Source organism: Anser cygnoides, chromosome 1 (assembly GCF_040182565.1).
Source record: "Anser cygnoides isolate HZ-2024a breed goose chromosome 1, Taihu_goose_T2T_genome, whole genome shotgun sequence".
NCBI classification, from domain to species: Eukaryota; Metazoa; Chordata; class Aves; order Anseriformes; family Anatidae; genus Anser; species Anser cygnoides.
In genome coordinates this window covers 188,267,541-188,279,735 of record NC_089873.1, presented here as the reverse complement: position 1 = coordinate 188,279,735, position 12,195 = coordinate 188,267,541, and the positions used below count along the sequence as shown (strand labels likewise).

Below are 12,195 nucleotides of genomic sequence, written 5' to 3'. Positions count from 1 at the left end.
GTCTACTTAAGGTGTTGCTCCATGTTTATGGAATGTAGTTTTACTGGAAAAATTCCTTGGCCAAAACCTTCAAAAGGAACTACTCATCTTGGGTCGATTTTCCATGACACTCGCAAAGCTCTGACTTTCTGGGCGTCAGAGCATAAGACCTCTTTGAAGTATCTCAAATTGGGCAACTAAAAATTGCAGAACTGAAGTTGCACCTGACCTCTGAAAAAGGTTGGTCCTGTTTATGTTTGCTGATTTTTTTTTTCTCTCTTGACAGGTAAATGCTACAAGGACATGAAATTAAGCTAAAATTGGAACCTGAAGGACCATCCTGCTGCGGAGGTCTTTTACACCAAACCAAAAACCACCAATCACCCCGTAGTTGGTCAGGACTTGTACTGGTGTAGAAGAGAATTGGCTTTCATGTTCTTTCTATGTACGGTACACTCAGATTGCAAAAGAATGAACCAGCGATTCAGGTACTTCTGTCTTTATTTTTCCCCTCTTATGTCCCATGGAACTTATGACAAATAATACACTCACTGTTTCATAATATGTTACCTGTGTTAATAGGTTGTACCATAAATTAAAACCGAATAGGATTCTGGACGTTTTGCTTCCAAACCACTAATAAACCCATATTGCTTTTAAAATAAACTTTGCTCCTCCTTTGCTCAGACCAGTGAAAGTCCACGTGACAGGGAGGCACCTGTGAATGACTTGAAAATAACTTTTTAAAGTAGTAATTGTGATGTGAAGGATTACACGTTTCCAAAAGATTACAAACGGGAAACAGACTCTGTGTCTCACCAGCTTAGGTGTAGCTCGGCTAGGAAGTGCACAGTCACGTTGTAAACCTCCCTCTTACTTTGTTCCTAATTGGCAGCCTCGTTAACAACAGCAGCAAAGAACTATTTACTGAACCCTGCAAGCTAGGAGCTCATACCATAAACTTGCCATGGCCTTCTACCCTTTCCTAAGTACCTACTAGCACCTACTGTGAAGAACAGGGCACCTACCTCAGGCTGACAGACTTCTGCTGTGAGTACACCGTACAAAGTGCAACAAACATTCACACATCGGATAACTAAACAATAGTTTGAAAAGTGGGCTTCAAAATGCACTTTAAAACATGCAGTAGGAAATCTAAAATTCCATATAGCTGTTGCTCTTGTTGCTTAGATAAACCAGTCACAAATAAAAATAAAATCATGCAGCTCTCATTACTAACTTCAAGTGCCACCGAAGTCCCAAGCGCCTTGTCAACCTGATCTGCTGCCTCGCTTACTCGAGCAGGTATCTCCAAACGAAGCCAGAGATGCTGCGTGCAACAATCTCTAAAATTAAACTTCTGCGATGCCAGCGTCTCACCAATTTCCATATCAAATGCCCTCAGGTGGCAGGTGAAGAGATGGCTTTTCACTCCCGCGGAGGCGTCTTTGGTGCTGTCACTCGGCTGGGACTGTAGAGGGAAACAAGCACCCCCGGAGGGCAATTCACCCCACTTGTCTCCGACACCCATTTCAGGATGACAGGACTTGCTCTGGGAGGTCCCTACCTCTGTCTTGACTGTAAAGGACCCAGTAAAGGTCTTCTGTCTACTTCTGTCTGGACTGTAGAGGACCCCCAGTGTGACCAGCTCAGTGCTTTCAGAAGGCATCCCCACCACACTCGCTGCTTTCAAGCCAGGGCAGTCACCTATCTCACCCTCTGTTATTTATAACATGAATCATGCTGTGTGGATTGAGCACAATGCAATGCCTCTACGCCGGGGACAAAATGAAACCGAAGTGGAAAAGGAAGCACGACTGCTTCTCTCAGAGTACGTCTGCCAGTCCGTACGGCTCAGCTGATGTGGCTGCCGCTTTCCCGTTTGGGGATCCAGCCTTGATCCGGAGATCCGGCTAGGAAACTGCGCTGCACCAGGGCTGACAGGTACGTCAGTGCCTGTGCCACATGCTTCAGAAAAGCCCGTGAGATGCTGATGTGGGCTGCAGTCACACCGTCGTTGGCAAGCCAAGTCTCAGGATGCTGTCCAAGGGATGGGCGTCTTTGTTTCCACCACTGCACTAGCACGGTCTGCACAGACAAAAGCTCAAAACTACTACATGCTGAGGAATCCAGGAAAAAAATATGTTGACTTTATAAAAACCACTGTATTCCACAGCTTCCTCCTAATTATTTCCTACTTACTGGCTTACTGCTGACTGTTTTTTCCCCCTGAAACACTGTGGACACACATATTTTACTCAGGCATCTACTGGCAAAAATAATTGAGAGACGAGACGTCCGGTGTAAAACAATGCCCTCTATTAGAGAAACAAGTCATTAAATAAGAGCATCCACAAATAGAAAGGGCTGTTAAAACAAATAGGGGAAAGCATCTGGTTTGCAACATCTTTGCACTATTTGCAGTAGCTAAATCTGGACCCAATTAATGACCTGTTTATTTTCCAAAATTTCAATAAAATGCCTTGGCAAAAACTTAATCTGTCTCTGGAGAAAGTCTTGTTTCCTTCCATATGTTGCCTGATCTGTCACAGCAATAAACCGTCTTCCCGGTTTCAGGATCCCCAGCATTTGCACCAACTGATCCTTTCCATAAAGAGGAGATAATCACTGCAGCCCTCTAAAAGCCATGAGCCTTAAGAGAAAGCAACAAGGGGTGAAGGAGCGAGTGCTCCGCGCTGTAGCTCTGCCATGACCTAGAATGCAGAGATTTACAACAGCTCTGCGGATCCTGGTGTTCCCACCTACAATTCGTCCCAGCTGTTTTATAATCCCTATGAAACTGCTTCTTTAAAAGGCTGCCATGCCACAATTAATCTATCTGCCTTGGCCTGATAAACACTTGTCGTGATGTCCTTGTTGTTTAGGATGCCTTCAAAAGAAACAGCCCTGGCAGTTTTGTAATTACGTATTTTATGGTTTTGTATAAAACAAAGCAGATGTTTCAGAGTCAAATTTATTTGGTGGTGTCTTTTCCAACCTAGATTCTGCAATTTATTTGATCTCCATTTGAATCAGATTTGCTACAGTAGCCTCTACTTTATGATACATCAGAAATACGGATGTTCTGGTACCTTCCAGTTTCTGGTGAACGCATCCTACCACACTGAACTAAAAACACTGTTTTTAAAGAGAATATGCTGTTGGTTTAGAGGTTAAGTGTAACAAAACGGATGAGTCCAGATAAACGCACACTTAACTCTGTAGTTAAGTTTATATAGCAGGTAACTGCTCTGCTGAATGAAGGCCATAATCAAATTATCAGAATCAAATTCATTCCAAAATAAAAGCATTTGGAATTTTTAGGGACATATAGAGGGAGCAAATGTAATTACCAAAATACATACTTGCCACGCTGACGCAAAACTCTATGCTTCTGGCTTTCTAGGAACTAACGCTTCTTAATTTTCATCAGTGATGGAATGAATCAAGCCAGGATGACAGAAGCCATCCTTACCACAGACTCCAGAGTGTTTCTGCAGGTTTTGGAGAACTTGCTGTATATTTTCATTAGTGTAATTGGCCAAAATAACTAAATAAATAAAATAAAAAAGGTTCAGCTCTTTAACTGATAAGGAAGCTGTAAGAGTTCTTCCCAGGAAGGATGCTGGGCAAAGCCCCAGGCACCTCACCGTGTGGCAGGTCCAGAGGTTCAGGCTACATATGTTCAATTATGTATGTTAATGAAGATTACTGACATTTTGAAAGCTGACTGTGTCTGTTTGGCTATGCAGTTTCCCAGTCTGTTCAAAGACAGCTGATGGGCTCAAGGCTATTACGAGGCTTTGAAAATCTCAATTTAGAAAAGTAATAGAAGATATGGTAAAGGTGAATGAAGTAATAAATTATGTAGAAAAGAAGAATCAGTTGTCATTTTTACCTTCCTACGATGTGAGAAATACAGCGGTGTTCAGTAAGATTTTAAAACTACAAATTAAAGTTTAAAAAATGAAGAGGAATAATGCATGCCATGCACTGGTTCTACTCGAAGGTACGTGATCTGAGTGACTAGCAACACCACTGCAGAGCAATACTCCTCCCTTCAGTTTTCTTGTAACTACCACCCCCTTTAGTACTCGCTCATATTGTATCATTTTCTTCTATTTCTGCTGCTTTATTGCGAGAGCTATTCTGAAGATGTGCATTTACTCTATTTCAGACAGTGAAAACACAAATGGACAAATATTCTACAAACGGAAAATATTTTTGTTTCGCCAAAAAAGCAGTGCCAGCCTTTGCTGAAAATCCTAACTTCATTACATCTACAAAAATACAAACCTTCTAGTACTTTCATTTACCATCGAGGCATAACTACTGTCCATTAAAAGCACTCCTTCCTAAATTTCATAAGAATATCACGTAGGTATTCGATCCACAGTATTTTAAAGTCACTTGTCACTCTTTTGTTTCGCACTTTGACACAGATAGTCCCATATTTGTTTCTGAAGTAGCATTTGCAAGTCGGGATTGCTGCAAAATATTTGCTAGAAGAGAGCGTGAATAGTTCACAGACTTGTCAGAATCCATCTGTCTGAGTCTATTAAAGGGTGCATTCCCAGCTGTGGTCTCTCCAATGTCATAAATAAAAAGTTCTTTCTTACTACAAATCCAGTGGCTGAAATCTCCCTGTAAAATTGATTTATTTAGATAAAATCTGTCCTTATGTTAAAGAGACCTCTTAAAATGAGTAAAACCATGAGATGCCAATCACATCTTCTTTCAGCAGTAAAATGACACATAAAGGACTCACAGTCTCAAGTAATTTACTACAGCATTATTCGGGATAAGCTATTACATAGCATGTCATTCAGAGCAGGATGGGTGGGGGTGGTGCGGGGAGGAGGTGTCTTTACCAGAGGAATGAGACTCACATTGAAAATAACCTAAAAGCGGTGTGTTGGGATAGATGTTCAGGTCCCACTTCTCCAGACTTTAAATATGTATGCAAAACACTTTTGGGAACTCCACGCAATGAACCAACTGCAGGTGATTCCCAAATCTTAAGGATCTCTTCTTTTCCAGCACTAAGTATAATTCTTCAGCATTCTGACGGAGAGGCATCACCTGCCACAGTACTGTTCTGACCTCTCTCTCTTTCAACACTCCCTCAAGCTGTCCCCTTCTCGGAGCTGGCAGTTACCCTGAATTTCTTCTAAGACTGCTGTGAAAGAAGACCAAGCAAAGACATTTTAAGCTGATGTTAGCTCAGATTTAAACATATACAAGGGATGTTTGAACTATGTTCCCGTGCTGAAGGTATTTTCCTATCAAATTCTTTCTGTAATAAAACCAATACTCCGGTTTTTGTTTCCTTTAAAATGCTACTGTACTAAATGACCTGTGAAAGGGCAGTGCCTTCTGTCTCATCACAGCCTGGGACATGAGTCCCTCCAGCCCCAAAACCAGCCTTCCCGAGGGGCAACCAATGCAATTCATTTAGCTCTACCAACAGAAGACACTGATTATCCCTGCATTAGCTCAGATCTTCAACAAGTAAAATTAGCAAAGTGTTGATGGAATTCAGAAAGCTGTTTCTCAATCAGTGAATTTATCTTCAGGGCCAAATTATTTAAGTATTTACTAAGGTAGGTGACACACCGTACACATTTCAGCAGTCTTCTAAGTGAGTAGGATTCACAAATCTCTTTTTTTGTGCATGTTCAGCAAAGCTTACTTTCACAGGCAAATCTTAGGACGCCTCTGAGTCCTGTCTTCCTCTTGCAGTCATGTAGGTCCCAACCAGCAGCACCTTCACCCCTGAAAAGCACCATGTTTTGATTCTTAAAGCCTTAAGGTACAGACAGCCAAAATATCAGAAGTTCAGGAGCATCCTGCCCTTGAAAAATGTTTTTCTCTGCACCAATTTAGCATGTTTTCTGCTTTAATGTGATACTAAAGGTACTCAAAGAGATATATTAAGGCAATTAGAGAGTTTGAATTCTACCTTTCAAGTCACAGCATGAGCATTAATGCTAGAGAAATACTTACAGTTTAAACAATTCTCAGCTAAGCAGGAATTTTAAATGGTACTTGCTTTGAAATAGGTTAGGAATCAAATTGTTGCAGCTTAAAAATGCAAAAATTTCAAGTTTCAGTGCCTCCTCTTCGACTGTATTACAGCATGCTGCTGAAGCTGTAAAAATGATCTCTGGACATAACTCCTACGTACTTACAGTTCAACAACAACAGGGGAGAGTCGGTATCTTGATTAAATTATATGTTGAAATAAAATTCTCTCTGATAACTTTGAACAGCAGAGTATGTTTTAGGTTTGGATGATGCTCTAGCTGGAAGCATCTTGTTTTTTTTGTTAGTTTTTTTTTGTTTGTTTGTTTGTTTTTAAACTCTGATGAGTTTGGGGCTATTTTGACATTGCTAAACACATTCAGTCTGTAAGTAATCTCAGGACCCCAGGCTAAAAGATGCAGAGTTGCTTTGTCCACACTGCTGTAGATGAACACCCTGCAGGTAAGAGGGGCTGCATCCATAGTTTCTGACCTCAAGTGTTTACCCTGGGATCCTAACACATGCTTTTTGGCAAGATTTCTTCTATCAAGTGCCCAAAACAATGCAAGAACTGTGTCACAGTCCCTGAGTCCTGGCGTTTTGTAGCATTAAATTGAGGGCATGTGCTGCATACCTCTGCACAGAGCACTGGGGCATGTGGAGGTGATTTACTGAAGTGAGCTGAGTATGACTTGCATAAATCCTGGTGTAATTAAACGTGATTAAGTCCTGATGCAAAAGCACAGAAAGTAAAACTCCAGGATGGCACACTGTACTTGAGGCATTCAGTAAGCCTTGAATATTGCCTTGCCTTAATAAAACCGGTTATTGTGTCTGGTGTTCTTCCAGGCATATTGTGCACCCATACTGCTGGAAATCACTGTATGTAAATTACTGCCCTCTACTGGAACAACTGGCAGAGTATTTAGCAGTATTTTAAATTATTACCTAAATTAATTCAATTATTTTTTGGAGTTTGGGTTTTTTTGGAACCAATTACACTTAATTGCAAATGTTCTTGATCCCTCTTTGTACCAAGTGCAGTTACTTACTGTGCTCATTTCTGTATGTATCTAATCTTTGCTTATTTGCAGTATATGCTGCACCAGGATGGTGTGATTGTCAAAATATTTTCATTTTGAGCTGTAAACAGGACATGCCGAGGAGCCAATGAAACGCAGTGCTCTTGTGGATGCTTGATGCCAGTCAAGAAGCCTCTTACACTGCCTTACTTTTAAGTCTGCAATAATCAAAAGAAACCATCAGCCAAATTGAAAATAAGTGAAAATAATATTCCCCAAACTGATTTTTAAGACTCAGAAGGCAGGTACCACCTCTCTAAAAATCACAAGGCTGGCTTAAAACTCTGACATTTTACAAAATACATCAGGATTTTTTTTTTGTTTTCCATCTTTTTTTGAAGTTCAGAATTTCAAGCTTTCCTTTTCAAACTTGAGATTTAAATAAACTTCACATTTATGGAAAGTAAAATATACTTTCACTTGAAAGCCGGGTTTCTCAATGAGTTGTGACTCAAGCTGATAACGTTTTAAAGAAATCACGACACATAACATTGCAGGAATTGGCTGTGCTATGACAGGAAAAAGTGAAAGGAAAATAGGAAGAGCAAGACAGCACGTTTGTCTCACAAGATAAATGAGAGATACAAAACATGGAAAGACAAACGTACGTCAAAGCACTGCTCTGCAATACGGCCATTCTGGTACTGCCGGCAAGGATTACACAAATTGAACCATGAAGTCATCCAAATTCTCAGAACCCTTATAAGTGACTACTTTTAAAAACATTAAAATAAGGAATGGTTCTTGCAGGTTTTTTTTCACTCAAACAGAAAGCGATGACACAAAACTCACTTCAGAAGTGACTCTTTGCTGGTTCCTGAAACTGAAAATCCCATCGTGCTGGGGATGTGACTGGAAGGCAGCAGGGTGAGAGTCCAGCCTGCTGCGCCATCCCGAGTCCGGGAACTTCTCGTGTTCAGGATCCTGCTGGCCAGCCATCCACGAGGCTGTATGGATGCGAATTGCTACGGTGCTCACTTAGCAGCTCACAGTTTGTTGTGGATATAAATGTTCTGTATGAACGGCCTAGCATAGTTATTACTGTAAATAAAGTCACTTGAGTGGGGATATGAAAAGTGGCCTTTAGAATTACGGTCATATGAATAAAAATAGAGCACACGTAGAAAATAACTGAAACGACGTGTAATTTAGTATGCCATGACTGGTATTAAGAAGCAATCTCGGGATGGAGAAGCATTGTTACAGTTTAAAGTCAGACAAATAAGTTAAATATTTATACCAGTCTATATGAGCTCCTGTGTATCAAAAAAAAACACCAAAAAACACAAAAAAAAACACAAATCCAACAATAAATACATACATCTAAACGTACAGGAACTATGTACTACACATTCTGCTTCTGGAAAAGCAGTACTTTGATTTGTTTCAAGTATCATGGTCTGCAGACATCAGCAACAATTACAGGCTAAGGGGAATCCTCCAGAAAAGCACTGTGCGGCACACTGACTGTCATCAGCAGGCTTCTGGTCGCACAGGAAACACCTCCCGGTGGAACAAACCACGGCCATGCGTAGGTACGGAGAAACACGGAGAAACATTTGCCTACTGAGAACTGAAAGAACCTGGTGGATGCTTCAGGAACCACACAAAGTCAATAGCAAAAATAAAAATAAACATAAATAAGTTGTAGTGGAAACAGGACTGACCTCATAACGTCCTAGAAAAAAATATATAGGTATATGTTAAAGATTAATGTGTGATTAAAACCAGTGAACACCCAAGCTCCAGACTAAGTGAGATTTATCAAGAATCTTTCCTCTTTAGCTAAGTCACAACTGACTGATCCAAATGGTATCCATCCCTCTTGTCAGCAGTGCTTTGTCATTTTACCAGCAGAGCTTTGGGCTTCATGTTAGGAAATTAAGTAATCAAATTTGAATTTGCATTTCCCCTGGGAAAATAATCTCTGATACAGCTCTCTTTGATGGAAGCAGGACTCGTTCACATACAGAAGTTGTGTATTAAATGTAAAACCAGAAGATTAGTTTTCTTGTTGCTCTCGGAAGCTCTGCAGCTCCTCCAGAGTCACTCCAGATCTCACGTGGTGAACGGCCGCGGAGCCACGGGAGAGGGCATGAAAAAAATCACCTCTCTCTCTGAATTTCGAGGCTGTGGGGAGCCTGTGGCTCCCTCCACAACCTCCCGCTGATAGAGAAACACTTGGCACGCCAAGCCTATTGGTATTTTTGTAATTGTATTTCTGGAATTAACTTCTGGCTCCCGCGGGTCATGGGAAGGCGGCGGCAGCGCTCACAATGGTGGTATTCTGCCCCCACCGCCCCCGCTCGCAGCCCGGGCCCTGGTCCTCGGGGAGCATCTCGGCGAGGACAGGGAAATTACAGAGCACGGACACTGCCTGCACGCAAAGAGAAGCATCTACTTATTTCACAGAAATTCACCTAGAAAGCCCTCCCAACGTTAATACTGCGTGTACAGAGCGATTAATGTAATTTATGAGATTAACGACTACTTGTTTGGCTATCACTCTGTTTGCAGGACTGATACAACCACAGAAAATTTCCTGGCACGCCAAACCAAAAGAATCGCTCAGAAGTCATTTTTTTTTTTCTTCCCCGAAGCACTCAATCCCAAATAAAGAACAGCTTTCATAGCTTTTCTCCTTGACAAAGGACAGTCTTTTCCCATTGATGGGGCAGGGCTGGGGGGAGCTTACACTTCCACGTCTTATCAACATCCACGAGAATCAGCATCTTGTGCTCTCCAGTGCGCGGGTAGGGAACGTCTCTGCTTTGCTTTCTGAAAACACGGGCATCATTTTAAAACGGGACATAAAGGCGTGCACACCAAACTGACCCCAACAAACTCCACGTTTTTCATATGCTTCAGAAATATGGCAAGTTTTGGCTCCACACTGGCATAACAAAATCTTTGCTACAATTCATTTAGCTTTGCTTGTGACCACCAGGTTTTTTTTTTTTTTTTTTTAATTTTTTTGCTCTTCCCCTGTCCCCACGGCTCTGCTCGTGCCAGGGAGCACAGATCCCAAAATCACAAACTCACGCCTGATCGTTTGCACCCAATAAAAACCCAATAGCCCACAAACCAACCACAAATTACTCTTTGGAGGAGAGGGGGAATCGCCTTGATGTCTCTGCCAAATTCTGGATGTGGTAATTATTTTCTGCCTCACAATGCCTTCCCACGTTTTCAGCTGGACAAGTTGTTCTCCATTGCCTATCCTACTTCAGCTAACGTTCGGCATCATCTCTGACATAAACGCATTTCAGTCACATTTGAAGTGATACCTGTAGCTGCGTATCAGTGTGTAAGATCTTCCTGACTGATCAGGGATGCCCAAAGAGTAGGTTTTCTAAACCTTTCCATTAAAGACCTTAATTTTGGCTTGTTTAGAGTAAAATTTGCTTTACTCAGGTTCGTGACAAACCTGCTTCATGCTCACAATTTTTGATGCTGCAGGTCATCCACTTCCAAGATAATTTCAGGCCAAGGTCCATTGACCCACTGCATATTTTCCTGCTACTTGATTAACCAGTGCTTCATCCATCACAGCGAAGGCTCAAGGAGTCATTTTAGTACCAGCCCCTGAAAAATCCGTCCAAACCTGGCCGATTTATCAAACTTTGAAATGCCATTTTGAGCAAACCACTGAAGACCCGCGGAAAAGTTGCCCCAAATCCCATTTGCATGGGGAATGGCCGGGCCCCAAACTGAGTGGGGTCCAAGATCTTTGGACCTTTGTTGTTTTTTGATCTTTGCCCAAGATCGCACCAGGCAGTGTCTTCACAAACACTTCCCTGTCTGATGATGGACAACGATCCTGCCCTTGATCAGAGCCCTGTAGCTAATTAAGCCAATTGCCGCAGGACTCCTGCTCTATTTCTTGCTGATGCTGGAAGGCATGCAGGGAAGGGTGGGAGACAACAAGCAGGAAAAAATGGGGTTTCTAAGACTATGCCAAGTAAATGGTGCCCCTGAGTGTCTGCCCACGTCTGTCTGATTTGCAGCAAGTCACTTGATATAAAATTTGTCCAGACAGGCAGGAAATGTGACTTACTCTGTGAGTTTAGCACAATTAGATCCTGGAAACCTGATCTGCATAATTATTGTGCAATAGGAGTCACTGAAAGCAAGTAAGCATTAAAGTATTTATAACAACGAAATAAAATTACTAAAAATTCAAGTTCTAATACTCAGTTTTTGATACTGGTGAGTTTAATCTCATCGTGCCTCTGGCTCCCATCTGTAGAATGGGACATAATCTTACAACTTCTAGGAATACAGCTAAAACGTTAATGGCAAGAAGTTTGCAACACTCAGCGAGGAAATTTAATTTGCATCAGGCTTTAGGTTGATACCCACAGCAATGGGGATTGGTACGCTGTACAATGAATGAGGGAGAAAGTTCTGTGCAAAAAAAAAGGGGATGCAATGACATCATTAAAAGACAGTCCTACTCCGTAAGGAGGCTGGACAGCAAGGCAGCAACAGGCAACCTTACCCCTGGCATCTCCTGACTGTGAAGTCCTGAGCTTCAAAACTTAAATATATTTGTTCCGATTTTTTCAGTGTATAGCAACTGAAAGAGTACTTTTCAGGCACATACTATGGATGTAATAACTAAGGCTTGTTGTGTTTTCTTGTAACAGGTGATCGAGCTTTGAGTAGTGATCTCAGAAACACCTTGGGGTCATTATTGTTAAAGGGTTTGTTAAATGCGTAAGTCGAGTTCCAAATTTCCGTAATAGCATAGTGGTCCAGAATTACCCTAACAGTAAAACATGGTATTTAATATGAGTTTTCAGACCAATAGGGCCCCACTCCAACAAGGGAGTTAAATCCTGGTTCATTTCCCAATCAATAGCCAGAAAGTATGTGCTTCATCATAGCTAAGCTGCTCTGTTCTGCTAGCAACAAAAAAAGCCGCAAAAACCTATTTCATGGCAGATTTCTTTAAAATTATGGTAAACCGTGAATTAGTGCATTAGATACTTTTTATCAGCTTAATTCATTTTTCCAATCTTGAACTGACATAAAAGCGATCATATTAGGGAAGGAACGAGTTTGAGAATCCTAACACAAAACGTAAGGCATAGCAGGAACATAACCA

General features: G+C 41.5%; 1 protein-coding gene across 4 annotated transcripts in view; it reads right to left on the bottom strand.

The window, feature by feature from the left end:
* Positions 1-12,195, bottom strand: part of STARD13 (StAR related lipid transfer domain containing 13) — a 295,560-nt gene that overhangs the window by 133,546 nt on the left and 149,819 nt on the right. The gene's annotated exons all lie outside the window — the stretch shown is intronic.